The sequence below is a fragment of the Nycticebus coucang genome, chromosome 19 (assembly GCF_027406575.1).
Source record: "Nycticebus coucang isolate mNycCou1 chromosome 19, mNycCou1.pri, whole genome shotgun sequence".
Lineage (NCBI taxonomy): Eukaryota > Metazoa > Chordata > Mammalia > Primates > Lorisidae > Nycticebus > Nycticebus coucang.
The window spans coordinates 32,427,945-32,452,641 of record NC_069798.1 but is presented as its reverse complement, the minus strand read 5'-3'; positions in this window follow the sequence as shown (position 1 = coordinate 32,452,641).

Sequence of the window (24,697 nt, the reverse complement as noted above, 5' to 3'; positions counted from 1 at the left end):
TTCTATAATTAATACGGAAATCCAGGAAACACAGAATAGACAAAACAATCTTGAAAAGAAAGAAAAAATCAGCAGAGGCGCAGCTGCGGCGCTGCGTCCGACACAGGGTCTGTGGCCACTATCTCCCCCTTCCAGCCTTTTCCCTCGGCCTCCAGCTCCTTCCTCCACCCATCTGGCACCGCCCACCCCGAGAGCTGCTGGGAGTTCCCTGGGAGCCACAAGTGCTGAATACTTATTTTTCTGGGAAGTAGAAAAATACTTGGGGAGTAAAATATGCCCGCAAATTCAAGCGCCACCTAAATGATAATGATGTCACTGGTTCTGTGAAAAGTGAAAGAAGAAATCTTTTGGAAGATGATTCAGATGAGGAAGAGGACTTTTTTCTAAGAGGAACATCTGGACCAAGAGTTGAACCTAGAAATGATAAAATTAAGCATGTTCAGAAAAAAAAAATGAGGTCACAGGGTTGGAGACCAGCTTGAGCAAGAGCGAGACCCCTGTCTCTAAAAAATAGCTGGGTGTTGTAGGCAGGTGCCTGTAGTCCCAGCTACTTGGGAGGCTGAGGCAAGAGAATCGCTTAAGCCCAAGAGTTTGAGATTGCTGTGAGCTGTGACGCCATAGCACCCTACTGAAGGCGACATAGTGAGACTCTGTCTCAAAAATAAAAAAAGACAAAATTGAAAAACTCACACTTGTCAACGTAAAACTTGTAACAAAACAACAATAATCAAGACTATCTGGCATAAGGGTAGATATCCAAGTCAATTGAATATCATTGAGTTCAGATGTACACCTGTCTGACAAGTTCATGAACACATTCTAGAAAATGTGCTGCATACCCTATTGCTTTCTGGAAAGCTCATCATAGCTGTTATCACATTACTCTTAATGTCCTGAATGTCACCAAAATATCTTTCTATCAATATTTTCTTTATTTTAGGTAAAGAGAAAAGTCATTAGGGGCCAAATGAGGTGAGTAGGGAAAGCGTTACAAAACAGTTACTTGTTTACTGGCTAAAAATTCCCTCCCAGACAGTGCTATGTGAGCTGACACATTGTTGTGATGCAAGAGCCATGAATTGTTGGCAAAGATTTTCAGTTAAGATTTTCCTGTTTCTCGGGCAGCGCCTGTGGCTCAGTGAGTAGGGCGCCAGCCCCATATGCCGAGGGTGGTGGGTTCAAACCCAGCCCCGGCCAAACTGCAACAAAAAAATAGCCGGGTGTTGTGGCGGGCACCTGTAGTCCCAGCTGCTCAGGAGGCTGAGGCAAGAGAATCGCGTAAGCCCAAGAGTTAGAGGTTGCTGTGAGCCGTGTGACTCCACGGCACTCTACCCGAGGGTGGTACAGTGAAACTCTGTCTCTACAAAAAAAAAAAAAAAAGATTTTCCTGTTTCTCTATCAATATTTACTTGGTCTTCTATGCTTCTCATAGTCAACTGATGATTTTGACACAAAATTTGATACATTTTTGCAATTTTTTTTTCAGTTCTGCTCTCTTCTGACCTCTTTATATCAGTGACATGTTCTCTCCCCTAGGGAAAATGTTTAATTCATTTCTTCATGGCTATTTTCTTCATGGAAGCATCTCCATAAACTTGGACAAATGTGTACCTGATTTAACTTCTACTCCTTGTCAAGTTTATTAAGAAATTGCAATGAAAATAACAAATATCACTCAGTAAGACACCACCACATGTTGACATAAACACAGCTATGAGACACTTATATACCAAAGTTATGACATCTTGCCTAGTTGTTTGTACAGTGCTGTCAATGTAAGCACACCGTGCAAGTTAGCAAACTTAATTATTAATCCTCATAAAGCCACTTGTTTATGATCAACTTATTTTCAAGGGTGCCAAGACTGTTAAAGAAAATAATAGTTTTTTTCAATAAATGATGCTGGGACAAGTGGATACCTACACAGGGCAGAATGAAGTTGAACCCTTCCCTTACACCATACCAAATATTAATGCAAATGCATCAAAACCCTAGATGTAAAAGCTAAATGATAAAACTCAAAAATGTTTAAAATAGGCAATACTAATAAAGAAAGAAAATAGATTATAGTTGCTTATGTTTGGGGAAGGGATGGTGGGGTGATAGGAAGGAAACAGCTAATGGATACCAAATTTCTTTAGGAGATGATGAAAATGTTCTAAATTGACTATAGTAATGGTTGCATGTACCTATAAAAATGCCCTCAAACACAGACTCACACTTTAAATGAGTGAATTGTAAGGTATGTGGATATGTGATTACATCTCAACAAAGCTATTTTTTTTGTTTTGATATAGTGATATCTCATCAAAATAATAATAAAACAAAAAAGAAAAGTAGATTTTTGAATAGATACACTTAAAGCTGAGAGAGGGACAGAAAGATGGCTCATACTTGATTTTATTCTTTTTTTATTATTAAATCATAGCTGTGTACATTGATATGATCATGGGGCATCATACACTAGCTTCATAAACCGTTTGACACATTTTCGTCACACTGGTTGACATAGCCTTCCTGGCGTTTTTTTAGTTATTGTGCTAAGACATTTACATTCTACATTTACTAAGTTTCACATATATCCTTGTAAGATGCACCGCAGGCCCAGTGACCCTCTGAACAAGAGTCGAAATTTTCACTTCAACATTTGGACCATATTTCATAAATGATAATTATATTTCTTGGCTTTCTTCGTGAAAATTCAGCAGGAGGCACATTTTCTTCCTTTGTTTCTCAGTCCTAATCTGTAGTTACCACAAATGTTTAGTAGCTTCCTGTTTCATTATAGAGCTATCTAGCATTGAACCTTTGAAAGAATTGACACAAATCAGGTCAAGATATTCTGAGATATGCCTAGGATAAACGCAGCCATGGCTTGCCTAAAGACAAATTATGAAGTGGCCCATAATCTCTCCAGGACTTTATTCCTTGTCTGGCTATCAATGGCATCTCCTCCTTTAACTTTATTTTAATCATCAGGTCAATAAACATTTACCGTGTACCTCCTTTGCACATGGCACTATATAAGGCACAAAAAAGATCAATTAAAGATGGTAAGAAGTGGCATAAGAATAAGACTTTAAGAGAGCAAAGGTGGCAGGCAAGACCTCACATGTCAGTAGTTCACTCGTTCCCTGCACCACCACTATGTTGTATTGGAATCAAGTCCTCAAAAAAATTCCTGAGTGTCCAGTTTACCCAGGAAAAATGTGGCCTCAATGTTGCCTCAAGGAGGATCTTAATCCTGAGTTATCCCATTTTACCATTTACACTGTTTTGATTACTAGAAAGTTCTTTCTTTCTGGTAAGACAGTTTAATCTGAAAATTTTTAAACTTTTATTCATACTGGACTCTACAGAATAAGTAAAGTCCTTCATACAAATATTAACTTTAAGCATTTATTGAAGTATTCCTGCCCCTCCAATTTTTCTTATTTATTTTTTCATTTTTTTCCATATTGATGTAAAGGTCCAGACAATTGGGTTACATTGTTTGCATTAATTAGGTAAAGTTCAAGTTGTAGTTGAGCCCTTCACCTGGGAAATATGCCTTAGAACCTTGCATTGTACCCATTAGGTGAGAGCTTATCAATCCCTTTTCTTGTTGCCTTCCCATAACTGTTGGTCAAATGGCATGATGCAATGTCCTGCACATTTATTTCAAAGATAATCTTCAGTCTCTAAGGGTGGAGTGTTCAAATTCCAATACAAGACTGCCTTACCATCTGACAGTAAATTACCATGTAGATTAAAACAGCAAGTCATTTAATGCATGGTGTGCACAGGATGGGACCCCTCCAAAAAAGTCAGTGCAGAAACTTCCCCACTCATGAACAAAATATAAACCAGAGTTCCCAGAGAAGCAAACCACTCATTTTTCTAGAAGCCCCACGGCTTTTCAGTATGGCCATATCATCCCTGCCTGAGATGGAGATAAATTCTAATCCCTAGCATCAGTAGGAACATGTGCAAGGCCTTGCTATCCCTGAGTGTAATTGTCGAGCCAGGCAGGCAGGAAGTAGGAGCCAGGGTTGATGTAGGAAAAGGTCAAATGAGTAATATTTCAAACATTTTTTCTTTTGAATTAAAATGCACATTTTAGGCCATATTTCAATTATCAGCTTGATATTACTCTTTAAGCAAATGACTAGATTTAACAAGAGAGCTACTACATTTTGAATACATTGATTTTCTGCTTGGTGTAAACTCTAAATAGCCGATTAGGAAGCTGTGAATCAGACAGACTCAGTGTACCTAATAGATCCTGCAATATATTACAAACTGTAAACATGCAGATCTTTGAAGGTGAAATGAATTGAAAGCACATGATTGTTACAAATTCAACGTACAAATAGCAAGGACATACTAGCTCTTATCTGGCAATTTAAAAAATAGTCCACATTTTGTTATGTGCATCAACTAATGCATAAAACTCCTGAGCTTAAAGGTATAAAGATACACAGATTTATTTTCCAAAAATGACTGTGAAATGAAATGAATACTTAATTGAACTGTTTCCAGTTACAGAATATGCTGATATAGCCCTCCATTATTTCCCTAAGCAGGATATTTCTGCTGCTGTGTCTCTCCTTATATTTTGGCATGACAGTCTCGCTGTACACATTGAGCTTGGGTCCCTATTTCATCGATCACAAGAATATCTCATCAGCTTAAATAGTATTCTTCACATAAGAATTAGTTTTCTTTTCTTAACTCTATTGCCAGCACTAACAGTGTGACCTTGGGGAAATGGCTTCATCTCTGTGTATCCTGAGTTTCTCTACCTATAAGATATATCAATGAAATGATAGCACGCACCATGTCATTGGGAAGGGTAAAAGGTGATTATAACAGCACAGACTTCTTGTTGCAATTATAATCTCAGGAAAAGAATCCTTGTCATATTTCTAAATCCCCCTCCTTATAAAACACTAAAAATAAATTTCACTATATTTTTGTTCTGAAGTTTTAAATATTATAACAGAATTGGGAAAGTAGAAGAAGACTTTATCTATTTGATGTGATTGTCTGGCATATAAATTGCATTTATTGATGCAAAGCACCTCCCAGTAATTTTTGCAAGCTGTTTTCCTCATACAAATCCAGGTATCAGATGGTCTTTGAGCTCAGCAAACTCAAGGATGGAGATTTTAAGCCAAGCACAGCAAATCTCAGGATGCAAAGATGGAAGCAAATCTAGAAAGAATATTTGTATCTTCAGCTGCCTTGAAAGGAAAGAAAATGTTAGCAATGGGTAGACTCTGATTTTTCTTTTATCTTCACTGGCCCTTAGCCTACTCCTGCCATCCCCTCCCACCACTGTCCACTGTCAGATATAATGGCTTTGAGCCAGCTCTTATTTTCCCAGAAGAGCTGGTAAAGTCTTTTCTCCCATCCAGTTTTTCTAAACAAGGCCAGACACTCCAGATATATTGGTATCTTTCCACACTACAACTCAGGAAGCTGAAATCATATTATGATTTTCATGATTTTAAAAAGACATACATATACATAGCAACAATAAGAACAATGATACATTGCCATTCTTATAGATCATTTGCGTTTTAAACTAGGTAAACAACTTTTAAAACCGTATTTCAAAATCTTGGGAAAAAGAAAGGAACAGTTTTGCTGGATCAGTGAATAAATCTTATTTATTTAAAATCATGCTCCCCAGCCATAGGAATTGAGCCTCAGGTGGTAGGTCAACTCTGATATTGCATTATTAGAAAGGTTAGTTAACAACACAGTCCAGTCCACTTCACCAAGCTCCACTTCAGGAATTAGTCATGCTCTGCTTGGTTGTGTTAGGTTTAAACTGTCTTTTGTTTCAAAGCTAGCTAGAGAAAGTTTAGAGAATACAGCAATGAAAGTGACCGAATGAAAGGAAATATTTTCTTTGGGGACATTGTATAATCAGGCTCTTCAGTCTGTAAAAATCAAAGCTGAATAGATTCAAAGTCTACAAGTCTATAAAATTGAAAAGAATAGAAAGAATTGAGATGGGCTTATTCATCAAAATCCAGAACAAAGGGTCTCCTTTGAAGTTGGGAAAAGGAAGATTTAGGATAAATGGAAAGAACTATTTCTTTTTTAACACAGTGGGGGATAAACTTACAGAACTCATTATCCCAACTATTGCTATTCATTAAAAATATAAATAGATCCAGACAAAGATTCATATCTGAATAAAGATCAGTAATGGGTTACCAAAGAAGGTCTGGCTTTACTTTAATGATTGACAGCCTTTGCTTTACTGTCATGCACATCTGGTTTTAAATTCTTGTCTAACCCTTACTGGAGAGATGACTTAACCTTCAAAGGCCCACTTTGTACAGTACCATAGAGACCAATCATAGAACCTCTGGAAGTTGACCAACCAAGGAACTGTAACAAACTGGTCAACACACAAAGGTGTTCAGCATAAGGAACTAGGCTTACTGTATTGGTATGTACATGTGGTACCCGCCCAGTCTATGGAAATTAGGTCAACTTAAGGAGGTGGTCAAGTGTAGGGAAGTGGTCAACTATGGAAGTTCTACTGTAGTACTTACATGTTGAGCTTATTGGAATAATCAAATGAGATGAAGCATGTTAGCTTCACAATAGGGCATAATGATGATAAAGATGAAAGAGAGAAACGTAAAGAAAATGGAGGGAATGAAGGAGATTAAAGAGACGAAAAAGGAGGAGGGAGAAAAACAGACGGAGGAGGAGGAAGAGAAAATGATGAATGACGGTACTGGTGTCTTGCCATTCTCAGCTGAATCTTGAATAGCATATTTCCAACATTTATACGGCAGTCCTACTCAGCAAAGAATTTTACTGCGCAGAATGCAAATAGGGCACGATTTGAGAAACACAGATTTAGCTCATAGATCTGCTCTTAGGGAAACTATTCTATTCATAACCCTCTTAATTATAGGTTACTAAGCTTGTTTGATGCATACACACACATACATAAATGGACACACATTCTTTAACTTCTTGATCCAATGAATCCTCAATTTAGTAAGAAATTAAACATTTTAGGTTCGTAACTTGATTTGACCAGGAAGCTCAGCTAACCTGATTGAGCAATTTCTGCTTTTCAATTCAGGCTATCTTCCAGCATGTACTAAACCCAGGAAGATTTTCCCTTCGATTTATGTTTTCATTCTCCTCTATTGTTAGCATCTCCTAGAGCTTTGAAAAGCCAGAAAGCAATGAGTGGAAAGAAAGTAATTCCATGAACAACATTGGAAAGCCCATTTCTGCACACTCTCAACTTTAGATCTGTATAAAAGTTTGAGACAAGCGTTTTCCTTCACCCTCTCCAGCCCTTCCCAAGAATAGTCTGAAATGAAGTATCCAATCTCTGATGGTGTACATTGATTGTGGCTTGCTTTCCAAGCTTGAAATAGCTTTTTTCTCCTTCCTTTTTTTTTTATTTTATAATTTCTTATTGTGTTATTTGCTCACATACCATATGGCTCTTCTTTTCTGAAAATACATATTTTATTTTTGCCTTTTACCCACTATAAAGCCAAGTACACCTCCACAATTCTTTCTTAGCAATCAAGTAAAAAGACTCATGTGAAAAGCCTCCCCCCCACACGCACACACTCACATACCCCTCCTCTTTTCTCCTCTGGAAAACACATCTCTAGCTCATGTTGAGATGCTTTCACACTTCAGACTGAGGGCCTGACACTCATCTGCATAGCTCTTATCTGTCCTACACAGGGAGAGGCAAGAGGGTCTGGGGGCAATGGAGAGAATATTTTTTGCAGCTCAAAGCAAGCAGTCATTTTTTTTCCCCCCTCTTTCTCCCTCTCTCTTTTTTCCCCTTCCAAGATAAATAGAACCTGAAAGGACAAGCAGCTTTGATTAGCATTTAAAATGTTGTCAATTTTTAATGAAAGTGTAACCTCCAACCATCAACTTCACACAAACTGGAGACAAGGTTGCAAACCAAATGCTAATATATTTGGCACACTTTCTCACACTTGTCCTTCCATGAACTTTTCTTGTTGCTAATTTGTTATGTCAGCCCATATTAGTAGGTTTCAAAAGTCCAAACTGGCAAGTGTGGTGACCTAAAGAGAACCAGTCTTTGGAAGATCTTTAAATCGAAACATGAGAGTTGGACAGTTTATTAGCTGTGTACCTATAGTCCTATAAATGTGACTATATTAGCTTGGTGGAGTTGCCAAGTTTTAGGAGTAATCTTCAGAGTCTTTTAAATTCCATTTCTGAATGTGACATTTTTATTTATGAAATAAATGCTTGCTAGTCAATCAACAACATTCATTGCATACAAATGATACATTTACCTACCTTCTATTGATAAGCCCAAAATAACAAAGGGATTGCAGAATACAGTGATTTCCCTCAAGGAACTAACATTTTTTTTTAATAGTAAAACAAGAGCATATACATGAAAAATACACAAAAAAAACTGGGAAAGACATATATAAATAACTATCAAAATATCAGAAACAAAATATTGAGGGAAAGTGATAATGGCATTGTGACAGTCCACATACAACTGAATGCAGAACAGAATTTCAGAAAAAAAACAGCTATTTCACCGTTTGTGCAGGACGGCCTGTGCCCCACCATTAATTTACTCAGAAGTAGCCAGATAGTAAAACGTATATTAAGTTTCAGGTTATCTCTGATCGCAGCATCAAAAAACAAAACAAAACAAAACAAAGAAAACAAACAAAGAACAAGACATTTTACCATTGACAGCTTTGTTTGAATCTTATTTAAAAGTTAAGGAGGAAAAACTAAACATACCCTCATATATGATTCTTCAATCAGGCTCTTTGGTATGTATCTAAAAGTGCTGAAAACTTATCCTCCACACAAATGTTTATAGTAGCCTTATTCATAATTGACGAAACTCAGAAACAACTAAGATGTCTTTTAAAGTAGCTGAATGGATACATAAACCATAGTGCAGCCAGACAATGGAATATTATAAAGCACTAAAAAGAAATGAGCTGTCATCCATAAAATGGCACAATACTAAGTGAAAAACACTAATCTAAAAAGGCTGCAAATGTCTGATTCCAGCCATAAGATGTTCTGGAAAAGTCACACCTATGGAAAAAATGAAAAGATCGGTGGTTGCCATGGTAGAGATTTGGAGGATGGTTAAGTACAGCACAGAGGATTTTAAGGCAATGAAAATGTTATAATATAAGGGTGCATACCCATATGTGTCATATACATTTGTCCAAATCTGTAGAATGGACAATGCCAGGAGTGAACCCTAATGTAAACTATGGATTTGGGGTGATAATGTGTCAGTTTAGGTTCATCATTGTAACAAATGTCCATCTCTGGCAGGAGATGTTGATAATGGAAGAGGTTGTACACGAGTAGGGGCAGGAGTCTCTGGCAAATCCCTGAACCACCTTCTTAATTTAAACTGTTCTAAAAAATAAAATAGCAAAGTGATTTTTAAAAAAGGAAGGCAGTCAAACTAGCTTCTACTTTAGGTGTATTAATATACATATATATATATTCTTTTAGTCAACTCAAATGTACTGTTTTTTCTCCATTTTTCTACTTTTTTATCCTTTCTTTTTTAAATTCATTGTCATTTTCTACTCTCTAGAATAGTATTGTAAGGTTTAGTATATAAGTTATATGACTCAGAAAGGCTTCAAATATCAGATGTTATTTACTCCAGCACTTTCATGAGGATGTTCACTGGCAATAGAGCTTGAGAACATTATTGCCCTCAGGTGTATGGCAGCATGCTCTCTCTCGCTGATTCTGTGTTGATCTATGGATTTTAATCCATCAGAAGTAATAAATAATTATTTGCTTTGTGCTTATGGATTTTAACAAGGATATATGGATCTTTCTGGGAAAATATGCACATATTCCCTCCCTTAGGACCTATTGTTTTACAATTCTTTCATCATCTTTTGGGAACTGTTTAATAATACTCAGGAGAAGGCTCTTCCATTGTTGTCATGGGAGGGTTTTCTATTAGTGATTAATATCAAAAATAAAACATCTTATCAAAAATAGAACTTGGTAAGTTCTTCAATTTATTATAAATTGAAATGTGCAAATCAGTGGAAAGGAAATCAAAGATGGAGCCTCTTAACATTGTAATGTGCAACTATAACACTTTAGAAAATGATAGTCTCTTAAAAATATACAGTCTTAGAGGTAATATAAATAAGCTTACCACAAAAAATAAGCATATTTACACATATATTGTCATTTGCTGTCTTCTGTACTTAACTGTAAAGTGTGATATAAGTGTCTGGGTTAATTTAGGCAGAAACACACACACACATACACACACATCTTTATTAAGAATAGGAATTGCACAAGGAGATAAGATGGAAGAATTAAAACTAAAGGTCATGAAATTTGATCATCTCCATATTTAAGGTTACTCTAAGTACTCTGCAAATAACAAGGTGCTTTAATGCCATGCCTGCACTTAAGTCTCATTTAATATGAAACCCATGAAAGATTGTTCCTGAAGTCATTATCTTCAACTGTTGAGAGCATAGATCATGACTAAGTGACTGAAGTGCGGGGGAACTCTCGATGGAATCCTGCTCAGGATCTGATATATGTCTCTCGGTATCCATCAAACTCAAATGATGTGCAAAAGAAAAGAAAGGCAGAACTTTAATTTTTTGTGTATGTCTGAAGTTTCCGTCCTGCTTTTGAAATGCAAGACCAAGGTAAGTTAGTTAAGAAACTGATGCCTGAGACAATTAAAATGAAATTTTAAAATGTCATGTGAGAGAATTTTTAAATATTCCTGGGAGAAAATGATGAAGAATACATATTGCAAACATTTAAACTAAAATGGTTTTGTGTATCATATCTTACTTGTCTCCAGTATCTAGGCAAAATTTGGTTAAACTATGTAACAAGCATGTTCTGAATGTCATAGATGAGTTTGTAGTAAGATAACATTACTTTAAGAAAAGAGATATCAGGCTGGGAGCTGTGGCTCATGCCTCTAATCCTAGCACTCTGGTAGGCTGAGATGAGTGGATTGTCTGAGCTCACAGTATGAGACCAGCCTGAATAAGAGTCAGACCCGGTCTCTAAAAGTACGCAGGCATTGTGGTGGGTGCCTATAGACCAAGGTACTTAGGAGGCTGAAACAAGAGAATCTCTTGAGGCCAAGAATTTGAGGATGCTATGGCACTCTACTGAGGGTGACAAAGTGAGACTCTGTCTTGAAAAAAGAAAAAGAAAAGAGAAAAAAGAGAGAGCTATCAGACTAGGGTGGTCAGTGAGCGTATCCTAGATGAGTATGCATGTGAGAGGGACTCCAGACAAATGGAGATGTGAAGACCGGGGTATGTCAAGGTGAAAGAATCTCATCAGTAAATTCACAAATGAGAGTCTAAAGGATTGCTTCTAATAAGTAAAGATTACTGATGGAAGAAAATAGTGTACACCAGAGAAAAACTAGGCAAGAGCTAATTTAGCTGGATGAAGGCTTAAAAATTGGCACTTGGAGCACTGAGAAACCATTGAAAGTTTTGAAGAAGAAAATGATTCTAGTCAAAGTAATTTGGAAAGACCACTCTTCTGGAAGAAAATACATGGTAAATTGGGAGAGGGAGAGACCATGGGCAGATAAATTCATTAAGAGGTTGTTAAAATAATATAGGACACATAGTGTGGTAGAGATTTCAACTGTGGCAGACATTGGAAAGACAAGAGGGAGAGCATAATTTACATCAAAGGAAGATTCTCCAGACTCTAACAACGTAAATTATTATGTAAGGGAAAAGGAAAAGGTCTGAGTCAATATTATTCGGTGCTCTAAAATAGGTAATAATGAGAATGATGGATACTTATTTACCTCTGTAAAAGGGAGAGGAAGGCATATTTAAGTTAATTTGTAAGCATTTTCAGTTTGCTTTGAGTGCACCATCTGTACAATAGCTACTTGGGAAGGTGATGTTAGGTAGTAGTTCACAAATCTTTCCTGAAGATTAAGGACAGAAAACCTCTGAGTAAAGAAGGCAATTAGAGAGAGAAGTTATCACAAAGGGGTAAAAACAAAGAGTAGAGAAACCAGGGAATAGCAGACTGAATAATGACCCCCCAAAATACCTATATTTGAATACTTGTAACCAATCTTACCTTCCATAGCAAAAGGGATCCTGTGGATTTGATTAAATTGAGGCTCAAGAAAAGAGGATATTATTCTGGATTATTCAGATGGGCTGTAAATGCAATAAAAAATGTCCTTATGAAGGGAGGCAGAGGAAGGTTAGCTATAGATGAAGGAAAAACTATGTGATTAGAGTGCTACAGCCACAAGCCGTGGGATGAAGGCAACCTCTAAAATATGAAGAGGAAAAGCACATACTCTCCCTAAATCCCTCAGTAAGGATCAGCCCCACTGACTCCTTAAATTTAGTCCAAGGAAAACTGATTTCAGAATTCTGGCCTCCAGAACTACAAGATAATAAATTCTTATTATTGTAAATTACATTTTATTATAATTATTATTTTTTTCACAGAAGCACGAGGAAATTAGTACAAAGCACTTGCGTAAAATGTATGTATCATCCAAATATGGTAGTATGCTCCTGCAATCCCAGCTACTTAAGAACTGAGGGGGAAGCAGACTTGAGCCCAAGGGTTTGAGACCAACCTGGACAAAATAGTAAGACTCTGTTGCAAAAAAAAAAAAAAAAAGACTTACAGTTTAAATAAATATATATTAAATGTGAATATAAGAAATATATTATATGTGTATATATTATACATATAACACATATGTATACGTATCATATATACAATGTATAATGTAGGAGGGGTGAAAGGGAAAAAAAGAAGATATCTATCAAGGGTGTTTAGTGAGTCATAGAAATAAAGAGAGAAGAGAATTACCAAAGAATACATAGTCTTGAAAAGTAGGCATTCTTTACCTCTCAGATTGGAAGTTTGAGATTCACAAAGTTGAAGGGAGTCAAGTGTGAGGATTTTAAACTGATTTTGGTTCCTTACTCAGATCAAAGAGAAATTTGAGCTTTTCAGTGTTCCAAGATCAGCTCTCTCCTATTTTCTGACGTTTAAGAGAAAATAATTTTCAGTATATCTCATTGGACTGTAAGCCTTTTGTAGTATATTTGAAGGCAGAACATAATATAGTGGTGACTCATTGGGAAGTTTCCTTACGACTTCCAGTAAGTAAACTGGTGAGCTAGGCAGATTGACTTCTCTGGTTAAACTCTTAGTTTCTAAGTGGTTTTGCTTGAAGTTCCTCAAAGTTAGAATATAAAAATATTTACTGAGGGCGGCGCCTGTGGCTCAGCGGGTAGGGCGCCGGTCCCATATGCCGGAGGTGGCGGGTTCAAACCCAGCCCTGGCCAAAAAAAAAAAAAATATATATATATATATATATTTACTGAACAATTTCTTCCCAAACCTCCATACTTTTTAAAATAATAGTTTAGATACACATATAGAAATGTATATTGTATTAAGTAATGATATAACAATAAATGAATTTACATAAACTCTGCTACATAGATCTGTGTAAATAGTTGTCCCGGCATCCTACTTTATCTGACCTTGAGACTAAGGAAGTTTTCTATCCACAATGAGTCTATCAGTTCTTGATGAATCACAACGCTAGCTTATATTTAATCATTGCTGATAGTAACAGCTGACAAAACATGAAGAGGGAAAGGAGAAAAATCCAACCAAATTCTATTCACTGGTGGAAAAAAAAAATCTTTTCTTTTCTTTTTTACAAAAGACTCTTTTTGCATATGGATGGAATGAACTAAATCTTATTCTGCATATTTTTATGAAGTGTATGAAATTATAGAGGATACATTTATTTACCTTTGAAAATGAACCCTAAAAATGTTTTCTAATAAGTCTTTTTAATTTAAGATACAAGAATGAATTATCCTTTGACTTTTTTTTTTTTTTTTTGAGACAGAGTCTTAGTATGTCACCCTTGGTAGAGTGTTGTGGCATCACACGCATAGCAATAATAGAATTAATAATAGAATTAATCCTACCTAAAGATTCTTATCGTAATACTATCAGTTGGCTATGTATTATTAAAAAAAGTACCTGTGGGTAAAGTATCTGTCTTGTGAACACATGCTGTATCTCCCATACAGTTTCTATTTAATAGGCAGAGTATTCAAAGAATGAGACAACGTGAGTAGGTAAGTGACAGTCGAGACAGACTCTAAGAATTAGTAGGGAATTGGATCACATTTTCCATCCAGTTTGTTTCCATTTCCTTTTTTTTAGACAAAGTCTCACTATGTTGCCTCAGTAGAGTGCTGTAGTGTCACAGCTCACAGCAACCTCAAACTCTTGTGCTTAAGCAATTCTCTTGCCTCAGCCTCCCAAGTAGCAGGGACCAAAGGTGCCCACCACAGTGCCCGCTATTTTTTGGTTGTAGTTGTCATTGTTTTTTGGCAGGCCCTGGCTGGGTTTGAACCCACCAGCTCTGGTGTATGTGGCTGGCACTCTAGCCGCTGAGCTACAGGTGCTGAGCCTATCCTTTGACATTTTAGGATGAGAATTGCTTGTCCTAGCATTCCTAAGGAGTGGGAGATTCTTTGTCATAAATTTTAAAATGGTATAGGTTGGGTGGAAAGTAGAGGAAAGAAGGCAATGATGTCATTAATGGCCTTAGCGGTTGGGAATAGGAAGGAACAAGCACATTTGGTTTAGGAGCTGTGTGCTTCCATCAACATACTCTCCACTGGCCAGAGAGGCATATGCAGATCTCTGCAGGACAAATGCTTGAACTGGCTTTTATTGCACGGGGAACCTTCCATTTCTGCATATACAACCAGGAAATGGTTTTCTTCACCTAACATTTTCTCACCACCCTAAATACACAAACATTTTCTTCTCCATAAATCCGTGAAGGTGCTATAGATTTCTCAGCAAACCAGTTCAATGGGTCACAGTTGAGGATGTTTTCAAAAGAAATGTTGCCTCTGTTTTTGTGTGCTAGCTTTTATGTAACCATGGCAACAACAAGTATCTCCTCTAATGTCATTATTTGGGAGAGGGCAGGAAAAATAACATGTGACCTGGGAGAAGCTCTGATTTCAAGCTAGAATGAGAAGGGGGAAGCTATGGCTATTGTAATTTGTCTTTTTCATACCTTATATCACCAGTGGACTCCGCACAGCTTCTTTCCAGGTCTAACGAATGTTTGAAAATAAGGGTTAATGTTTTAATACCTCCTCTGCTTGTATTGACTTAAATCTGCCGAAATTTAGAATTACGAGTACACATCCAGGCCCAGGCCCGAGAGCCAAGGTCTTGCTGCTCCAGGAAATGGTTTTCTTCAGCTGCTCGGCACAATCTCTCATTTCTTCACCTCCTCCACCTCTGGAAGGCTCTTCTTCCTCATGCAAACACATTCCAGTCTTCTTTGGATCAACTGGACCTCTGCTGTGATTCCAGGAACCTTGAGTAAATGTCCTTAGTCATTAAGTCCTCACCTCTGTTTTGGCCTCAGCTACAGGGTTGTTTTGAGTTCTGTCCTACAGTCTTCTGGTCCCACTCAATTTCTAAAACCCCACCTCCCTCTGATGAATTGAACAGAGCCTTCCCTATACTGGTGATTCCCCAACACCATTGGGAGGTGTCTGACAAGGCCCAAATGTAGCAAGGCAGTGGCAGTGTCTTCCTGTATCCTGAATATCAGCTATTGTGTGGATTTGCTTTGCATGGAATGTGCCTCTTGGGAATAAGGCCTGAGAGTTTTCCCTGTCATGAGTATGGTGAGTACAGGTGTCCTTGTCTGGAAGCTGAGTCAGGACAGGGCCTGGTAAGTGGGCCTCTGCAAGGTTTCACCTCCCTCCTGGTCCCTTACCTCATCACAGCTGAGGCATCACGTGTTTCTGTTTTAAGAGGTCACAGAAAGTAAAACAAAGCTCAAAATTGCTTTTGGTTACTTTTGTACCTCAAATCAATTATCTCAACTCTTTGCATTGAGGTGGGAGGGCACGGTGAGTCTGCAGTCTGTCTGTCGATGCTGTACCTGCTTGAGCTTCACTGCAGGTCTCCTCTGAGACATGTGCTGTGGAAAGCAACGAAGGCTGATAGATGGCTGTCTTAGGTCAGCCATGTCCTGGGAGGAGAGAAGAAGCTATTCATTTCCTTTGTTAGTATCACAATAATGCTGTTTCAGGGCTGCTTTATTGGGATAAAGGGAGGAAGAGGCTAGGGATAACATAAGCCTTGGCAAGCAGTACCAGAACAGGAGCTCACCCTGGCAGTAGATACAAAGGACAGAGGCACTGGGGAGCTGGGATTTCCACTGTCCTTTCTCTTCTACCCCAGCAAATGGTTCCACCTTTAAGAGCTCGGGTAGATGGCTCTGGGCCACTTGATTTTTCTAAGTGCAATTAATTTGTACTCAATGAAGTATTTCTGCACCATACCAATGTGCAGATTTATTTCTGCCATTTTATCTAAAGTGCAACATTTCAAAGAGCTGATTATACACATGTGAAAGAAGTCTTAGTTGCTATTTTTTCAAACTACAATCAATTCACAGTGATGATTAGATCCAGCTATTGAGGGAAGAGTTGATGTAATCTTCCCAAACGTGTTCTTGAGTCATCGCTGAAAATGTGTGTATCCATGGGCTGATGTATCCCGCTTTGCTGTTCTTTTCACTTTTAATTAGCAATCTTCTCCTCTTGTTTTGTTATTTTTGTTATTGTTTTGTTTTGTTTTTTTCCTTTTCCCCTTCTCATCTACTTAAGGTTTCTATGATGGAAAATATCCCTACAAGCAGCAACCACTATTTGAATAGTGAAATCAACATCACAGCAAACATGGTTCATAATGAGATGAAACCTGTTGCTTCCTCAGTCTTATAAGAAATATTTGTGCACATACATATTTTTAAATGTTAGGGAAGATTGGGCATAAAAGGCATATTGGCTCCACCTTTTACAGATTGGAAAGATTCCTGATATGCTATACCAATATAGTATTTTTTTAAAGAATCACTTTTATAACCATTTTCCTTTTCTATTACTTAATTATTCTCACTGATTTATTTAGATTCTTTGCCATGAAAATATTATTTAAGCCTGACTCAGCTATTGTAGTGATTTTTAACTGTTTTAATGTTACACTTGACATTCCTGCGGGTCCCATTTTCTTGTGTTGGAAATGTATTAATTCCCATATATTATATATGGATATATATATTTTCTGCTAGTCAGAAGTATAAAAAGATATTTTCTATGAATACATTAGAGAAGTTATTACAAGTAGAATATAGAAGGAGAGAGATAAAGGAAGGAGATAAAAAGAGCAAAGGAAAAAATGAGAAAAATATAAAGCAAAAGGAAATGAAAGTAAGAACAAATTTCAAAATATGGAAAGTATAAGAAGGGTGGTAGGAGTTCTCAAGTTAAAGGAAATACCATGGAGAAAAGATGAAGCAAATTCATTGACAGGGAATAATAAGCAGCCAAATAAAATAATAACCAAATAAATGATTAAGGGGTAAAGAGTAGGATTAGGGGTTGACACCACATTACAAATCATGTAGGAAAGAAAGTAAGCTGTTGTTGATGAATCATTTCAATATGACTAAAAAGCACTGATCTCCTATATGATCAACCTCATTCTTTTTTAAAATTTTACCCAAAATATTACCTTCTAAGTATTATTCTTACTAATGTTGTCTTCATTTCTGCAGGTGGCATAAAAATAACAGATGAATGTTGGAACATAAGCTGTATGGTTAGTGAGGCAGGGGTGATAATTAGAACATGCTGTACTATGCAGTAAACAAAGCTATTATGAACGAGAGAGTTCTTCATAGAGTTTAAAAAGAAGATGGAAATAATATACTTTCCCTTGACTGACTTAAAAGCTTGACTGGTTACTACCCTGAGAAATCAAAAAATGGCTAGAGTCAAGCAGACAGTGGATCTGGAATCTAGTCAAATGCATCCACAAATATTATTGATATATGTTTTATTTTATATTAATTTTTTTCTTTCACAATCCTGTTCCTGTCCCAAACTTTTAGATTTGAATGTAAATCTCAACAATTTCTAATGAATACAACTTTATGATTTTTGAACCCATGTTTTAAGTTTTGGTTTTTAGTTTTTAAGGATTCTAATTTAGAGTTCTCAGAATACGAGTTGTCTGTTTGTAACCTATGATCTTACTTGGGACCTCACTAGTTACACTCCCAATGACCAAAGTCAAATAATTCTCTGATTCTAGAACTATACCTATTTTTGTACTATGTGTATTAGGGTTCCTCAGAGAACCAGAATCAAAGAAAAGGCAGGGAAGAGATGAGAGAGAATTTATAAGGAAAATTGGCTCACTCAATTATGGAGGCTGTGAAATCATAGGACAGAGTATCTGCAAGGTATGTAACCAGGGAAGCTGGTAGCAGGGTGCAGTCCAAACTGAAAAGGCTCTAATCTATGGAAGCTGATGATAAAGGTCCTTCTTACTGCATTATCTCATGGCACAATGGGAAGTGAATATGCAAGACAGAAAGAAAATTGGGCAGAATTCATTCTTTTTTTCTCAAGAACCCACTCATATGAAAAGTAATCACTCCTGCAATAACCCTATTTATCTACTGGTAAAGGCAGAACTCTCATGTTCTAAACACCTCTTAACAGCCCCCACCTTTTAATACTGTTACAATAGCAATTAAATGTCCAACATGTGAATTTGGGGGGAGACATTCAAACCATAACATTAAGTTTCATAAAGAATTCTTCTCTTCTGCTTCTTTGGAGTCAGACAATACTGTAGTGTTTTACAGACTAAGACATGAAGAATCTATAATCTAAAACAGTGCATTGTACTATGTCAACCTCCTTTCCTTGGGTAATCATCACTTGATCGGTTATTTCAGTTAGTCACTATGGTCTGGATAAAGCAATACGTATTTGTACCTTTAACCACATCACTGAAAAAGAACAGCAAGATAATTATAATTACCAATACCACAAGCTAGAAACAAGGTATAGAATGACTTAGCAACATAGATGGTAACAGGTACTCTTATATTATCTTATAAGAAGGTCTCTTATATTATCTTATAAGAAGGTAAACTTTAATTAGTATGTGGATATGGGGAGAGAAAACTCAAAGTGACATTTTAAATAAGTAAATAAACATAATAACCTTCAAATTCAAAGCTTTAAAGTCTGCTACTCATAAGAAGGAGTAGAAGAATTTAGCCTGTTATTTAGTATTTAAGAAGCCAGCATTGAACATGTCTCTAGGGATAAGAAGAGAAGTACCAAATTTTGCTGCATATAATTTGCTCTTGTATATAATCCACATCCACATTTTTATCCCAGCTTGTCAGAAAAACACCCCTTGAGAAAGTGGCAGGCTCTCAGCCAGGAGGAACACATCTCAGGTCAGTTGATGCTACCTGAATAAACATGCAGATCCCACTGTCCTCTGCATCTGTCTTCACTCTCTACTGGGAGCCCTTCCCTCCCCACCACATAGGGGCCACTGTCAAAATGGCCATGTGTGTGACCTCTAGGGGAGGAGCTTCTGAGGCCATTTGACCTGTGGACAGCCAGGTAGGTCCATGGCATCTGCACAGGACTCCCAGCCTGCTCTGCATGGCTATGCCTTGGGCCTTAGCCCTTGCCCTGCATGGTGGGAGCCTGTCTCACCACCCCACCACTACTGCTCAGTTCCCTGATTGTAGCACTTAGTGGAAGCTACTCTGGGCCCACACTCTTCAGATCCTGGATCCTCCAAGACTAGAACCCTATGTGTGGACCCCAGTGGGAGGGCTTGGCAGCCCCAGGAGGCCTCTGGGCTCCCTTGATCCTGAGCCTTACTATCCATATATATTGCGCATTCTTATTTTTCCTTCAAAAATTTGGGCAAAAACGTGTCCATTATACATGGCAAAATATGGTCAATCATGGCTTTTCCCTCTACAGAGCTGATGGCCTATCAGGAGTGGTGGAGATGGGCTTGTGAGAAGCCAAGTCCACTAAAAGTTGGTGGAGCTAGACTGAGGGATGTATGGAACATCATAGGTCCAGAGGTAGGGTGACAGATTGTCAAGCATGATGTGTCTGGGGGACTCATCCCATTGCAAGGCTTGTCTCTCTGCTTCTGCTCTTGCCCATACAGTCTGCACATAGACTATAAGCTCCATGAGGGCAGGGGCTATGTCAGTCTTTTTCACTGAAAGAGACTCAAACTCTAGGACAGTACCTGTCACATAAAAGATCTTCAATAAGTATATATATATATATATATTTTTGTGTGTGTTGTTTTTTGGGCCGGGGCTGGGTTTGAACCCGCCACCTCCGGCATATGGGACCGGCACCTTACTCCTTGAGCCACAGGTGCCACTCTTCAATAAATATTTTTAAATAAATAAATAGGGAGCACAATTCTAAGAAAAAATTTAGTCACTGGTTAAAAATGACCAGAAACCAAATTTTAGTTCAACCTGAATCACTTTACAAAAATCAATAATTTCTTTCATTAGTTGCCCTTGTTTCATGAGGTAGAATTTTTTTTAAGATATTCAAGCAAATTTTGGGTTTTCATGTGTTAAGAGGAACTCCATGCATTAGGCATAGGATTGAATTAAATGAACCAAAGGTTTTTCCAACATTAATTGTTCATGATTTTATAGACAAAAGTACCTATTTTCAGGAGGCCTATGGTCAAATACAGGATATTTAAAACTGCTACAGAAGGCAAGAGTTTTTTGGGGGTCTAAATTTTTGTGATTAAAAAAAAGTACTTCAGATATATTTGAACATTTTGAATTAAGTAAATTGAAATAAGCTTCTTGATAGGATGAACTTAACTACGTGAAATGGTATTTTTAATCTTCAAAGCAGATGCGATATGTACAGCATTAATTGGATTTATCTGAATGTGAATATGTTTGGTTACAGAACACTTATATAGAAGGGTTTTAGAAAACACTTTTTTTCTAGTAGGGCGAGTAAGTTGATGGGACTTAGCAAATATGAAAAGGGCTTAAAAATTTGCTTTCTCTGCCCCATACTTCTGTTTCCTTAGGCCCTTTCCACCTTTCAGTGCTTTCTTATCAAAATTAAGTCAGAACTGTGAGTATTTCATGTATCAGGGATATCAACCCGACAACCATTGCTCCTCCCTCCCTTTCCCCCAACGTTATCTGTGTAGAAGCTCTGTGAGAGTGAGAATGTGGGCTCAGCTTGGCAACAGAGAGAATTCCCATTAGTGGTCACTCTCCAACCTGTTTCTGTTTTCCTGCACGTAGTCTGACTGCCATGCCTCTCCTCCTTTATAGTCAACAACTCAACAAAGGCTGAAATAAAAGAATTGGTTTTTGTACTGAAGACACAAGGAAACAAATTTGGAAGTCTTACCAAACATCTCCTCTTTCTGAGCCTCCACTAAGATGTTTTGCTACAGCCATGGAGAAGGTCAGGAGAAAAAGGCATGATGATAAACTCACTTATAAAATTGTTCTAACAAAGCATCTGTGAGCTACTGCTTGATCAAAATGACAGACATCCATCAGAATAATAACTCCAAATATGAGATTTTCAATTAGTGAGTGAACATAAATAAACGTGTCTGGAAAATCAGCATAAGGGATTTTAGATGGAGACAGCCCACACATAACAAAGAGAGGCCGACAGTGGGGGGAAAGGTCTATTAGTCTGCAAATGCAAAATAACCCCCCCGCAAGAACACAGAGTCAAAGAAGACTTAGAGAAATTAGCCTGAGGATCAGCAAAGACCCACTCATAGTTCTTAAGAGATTCTTTTGAAGTTACATACCTTATTGATCTGCATAGGATACTAGCTTCCATTTTTATAAAGAGGCAGAATAGACGTTCCTGTAATGTTTAAGATGGCTCCCAGATTTCCCCTAACAAATGCAGCAGACTAGACAAATTACAAAAAAAAAAAAAAAAAATGCCAGCATGCAAAGAGAATACTCTGTAGGGATGGAGAAAGGAAAAGAAGAATATTATGGATGTTAGTGAATTTTTCAAAATGTTGAGTTTGTCTTTTTGACTATCTAAATAATCTGGAGTTTGCCCCCATGGTGTCTGACAGCAGAATAAAAAGTGGTTAACACAATCAAGACCCATAGAGGGCAATAGGCTTACTTTTCAAGTATAAACACGTAGAAAGAATATGATGCTTAGCTGGAATTATGTCTCATTGACTACACACCTATTGCAATTATATCAACAAGGGCAACAAAATAAAACCTTCACAACTCTATGCATATTCCACCTTTCATCAGAAAGCTGCAAAGGTCTATTCAAATAATAACTCATTAGTCTGTACAATACCCTTGCGAAAGAGTTGGGATGTATATGTTATTATCACTTTACATTTCCATTGTATTTGCTCTCTAAGGAGCTAGAAGTAGGGGTGGATTAGACTGTAAAGCAGAAACCACTTCAAATTGATAGATGCTTTTAGTGGAGGGTTTTGTCAAGCTGTGAATGCGCTCTTTCGGCAGGGGGATAAATGTATTTTCTGGAAGAAAAAGAATGAAAAAGGTAATAGGTAGGTGTCTGCCTTGAATTCTTTGAATTTTTTGTGCCCAGTTGCTCTGAGTTGACCACAGAGTCCTTGGCTACATTGAGGGTAATCTCACCCCAGTAATACTACCTTAAAGAAATAGAAATCTGACTTTTAGGGCCTCTTTTTCCATAACTAGCCCATTATCCTTTTATATTTCTCTGGATTCTGGTAGCAAGCAGCATATTGATTAAAGGACCTCCTGCACTGGTCATCTCATCCTGGATGCCAGGTAGCCTCTCTTAGTTGGTAAAGCCAGTTGAGAGGCCTGAAAGAGTTTGTTATAACCACTGTAGACTTTTTGCTTTCTATCTAATAGATACCCTTTTCTTAAGAAATTTTGTATCATTAGAGGCTGAATTAAACAATGCTTTCCAATAACTTCTCTAGGGAGTAACTTCTCAAGGGAGTTTCTTAGACATTTTTTTGTGATCTCAGCTTCTTAACACTTACATTATGGCAGAATGAGAACTGTCCAGAATGATGAAGTCATACTCTCAATTTGCCTAAATGGTTGTATCAAATAATCAGTAAAACTTTTTTAAACTTTATGACTTAAGGATACATATAAAGTAAAACATGTAAGTCTTTATATGTCAACAAGATATATAAAATAATGGCAACGATGCAGACAGGATTATCATACATACAAAAATCAGTGAATGAAATCAATAATTGATGATCTAAGCTAATCTCCTAGACTAATAGGAAAAAGAGTTCTTAAAATGAGCTAGCAAATTCTCATGCATCATGGGAGAGTTCTTTCCTGTTTCTGAGTTGAGAAGTAGGGTCATTCTTTTATACTTCACAGATTTATGAGTTCTTTTTTATTATGTATCATGAAAAATTTAACAAAAGGAAGAACTGTGTTCTATTACTCAGATTTATCAAAAGAAAAATTGTTTTGAGGACTATAATGTTACAAATTCATTTGAAATGACCTTTACTAATCCTTAACCCATTTTGCTCTTTCCTCCCCTTGGGGTAACCCATATCTTTATAAGGTGAATTTCTTCACATTTGTGTTTTCATAATTTTATTATTTATGCATATATCAATATACAACACTTAGGATTGTTTTGAATTTAAAAAATTTATACACAGACATTAAACCATGCAGATGATTATGCTTTGGTTTTTAAGCCAATATTATCCTTTTCAGGTAATTTTGATGATGTAGATATTACTCATTGAATTTAGTTATTTATGATAAGTTTAATCAAATCTAAATATATACATAAATAATAAACTGTATCCCAAGCAAATAACCTGTTAGTAACACATGGAATTATTTTTTGCTTGTATTTGTTGCATTTTTTTCTTTCCCTTACTTTCTCATTCATTCAAGCAAGGAAACATGACTAACTGAACCAAATTCTCATCTTCCATTTACTTTCCTTTTCTCACTTCCTGGGTACAACCTCTATCTTGAAATTGGCATGTTTCATTTACATGTATGTTTTTATAATTTTATTAACTATTACTTCACAAACAATAATGTAATTTCTTTCTTTTTAAGATCTTGATGTTTGCGTATTTTAATTGTTTGGGATTCATTGATGGTACAAAGATTTAGGTTATACTGATTGCATTTGTTAGATAAAATCCCTCTTATACTGTGTTCCATCCCCAAGAGTTGTGCCATACATGGTGAACCCACATCCCCTTCCCTACTCTTCTCACTTTCTAGTTACCCTACATCCCCCTTGTATTAGAACATCTACTGCCTTCATTTTAGAATTGAGTACATTGGATTCATGTTTCTCCATTCTTGTGATGCTTTACTAAGAAGAATGTGTTCCGATGTCTTTAGACCACCAGTAGATTAACTCCACAGCTACTATTTCACAAACAGCACCCAGTCCACAGACACAAGAACTTAAAGAGCAAGAGGAAGTGAAAGGAAAATTAGGGCAAGGAAACAGATAAAAAAAATCACTCATGAGGAAGAATCAGCAGAAAACTCCAGGCAACATGAAGAAGCAGTACAGAACAACCCCGCCAAGGGACCATGAGGTAGCTACTGCGAGGATTCCACCTATAAAGAAATGTTAGGAATGACAAAAAGGGAATTTAGAATACACATGATGAAAACAATGAAGGAAATGATGGAAACGATGAAGGAAAC